Below are 2,036 nucleotides of genomic sequence, written 5' to 3' on the forward strand. Positions count from 1 at the left end.
GAGAACTGCAAATCCCATGTGAGTGAGTAACAGGAGCGGGAGCATATAAAAAGGAAAGCCCGGTAACCAAAAGGGGAGGAGAAGGCTGGGAAAGAGACAGGATATCCAAGAGAGCGGAGGCTGATCCCGGAGTCCACAGACTGAAACAGATTGATCCAAAGAGTGGGGAAAAGGATTGCCAGATCGCTGAGCATACTGAGAGGCAGGGTAGTCGATCCTGCGGGTAGGCATATTGTTCATCTTCGCCAGCACCATTACATCTGCTGGAGGATATCAAAAAAGGGGGCCCACCATCATCAAGGTCAACGTTCCGCATTGCTACCATAGAGGACTGAGCGAGAGGGTACTTAACCCATACCACAACACTACATGTTACAAGCTCACTTGCTGTTATTGCCAGTTGCTTGAGTTCAAGATTTCACAACACATACTGCCCTATAGAGACCCAGGCTTTGTAGCCCAATCATTGCTGCGGCCTATTCACACCAGCCATCCATTGAGGTACTGCATGCAGGATATCATCCATAATGCCTTCTGTTGCCTGATTAGACGGACTGTGAATGTATTCTACCTCAGACCTTTTCCATCCAAGGAAGCCACAAGTTTCACAAGTCTAGAGCTACACAAGTAGTGCAGAAATCAGTTGTAGGTACTGCACAGAGTGCAGATGTCTGAAATAATGAACTGACATAGTGTAGGGGTGAGTGGTAATTTCAGAGAGAGGTCAGAGATCAGGACTAAATAACAGACATGGTGTAGGGGTCAGTAGTAAACAATGCAGAGTGCTTTGGTCAGAAGTAAGTAACGCAAAAAGTGCAGCAGTTAGGAGTGGATAAAATACAGAATTCAGAGGTCAGGAATAGGTAATGCATGGAGTTCAGAAATCAGGGCTTTGTAACCCATAGAGCGCAGAGGTCAAGAGTAAGTAACGCAGAGTGCAGAAGTAAGTAACAGACATAGTGTAGAGGTCAGTAGTAAGTAACACAGAGTGCAGTGATCAGGAGTAAGTAATGCAGTAGTGCTGGGGGGCAGGAGTAAGTAAAACGCAATGCACAGTGGTCAAGTATAGATAACACATAGAATATATAGGTTAGGAAGTGCTAGGGGCAGGGGTAAGTAACACACAAAGCACAGTGGTTAAGTATAGGTAACACACAGAATAAATAGGTCAGGAATAAGTAAAGTGGCATGCAGAAATCAGTGATAAGTAACCCACAGTGTAAGGGGTCAGGAGTAAGTTACACACACAGTCCAGGGGTCAGAAGTAAGTATGGCACAGAGTGCAAAGATCAAGGGTAAGTAGGTAGAACATAGAGTGCAGAGGTTAGGAGTAAGGAAAGCACAGCGTGTAGTGATCAGAATTAATAACACAGAGTGTAGTGGTCAGTAGAAGCTTAATAATACACCATGCAGGAGTCAGTAGTAAGTAATGCAAAGTGCATAAGTCAGTAGTATGTAATGCACAGAGTGAAGATGTCATGAGTAGTAGGTAAGCAGCACACAGAGTGCTGGGCTCAGGAGCAAGCAGTGCAAAGGTCAGAAGTAAGAAATACACAGAGTGCAAACATCAGAAGTAAGAGTGCAAACATCAGAAGTGCAGGGGTCAGGTGTAAGTATTGCAGTATGTGGGGGTCAGTAGTAAGTAATACACAGTGTAGAGGTCTGTAGTAAGTATGGCACAGAGGTCAGTAGTAATGCACAGGGGTCAGGAGTAAGTAACAGGGTGTAAAAGTCAGAAGTGCAGAGACCAGTAATAAGGAACACACTAAGCACAGAGGTCAGGAATAAGTAACATACAGAGTGAAGAGGTCAGGAGTAAATTTTGCAGAATGTAGCGGTCAGGAGTAATGCACAAAGTGCAGGGTTCAGGAGTAAGTAATGCACAAGAGCAGGGATCAGGAGTAGGTAATACACATAGAACAGGGGTCAGGGGTAAGTAACACACATAGTGCAGGAGTCAGAAGTACAGAGATCAGGAATAATAAGTGTGGAGAATCAGGGGTAAGTAACTCACAGAGTGCAGAGGTCAGAAATAA

The sequence above is a fragment of the Pelophylax lessonae genome (assembly GCF_965119305.1).
Source record: "Pelophylax lessonae genome assembly, chromosome: 3".
Taxonomy (NCBI): domain Eukaryota; kingdom Metazoa; phylum Chordata; class Amphibia; order Anura; family Ranidae; genus Pelophylax; species Pelophylax lessonae.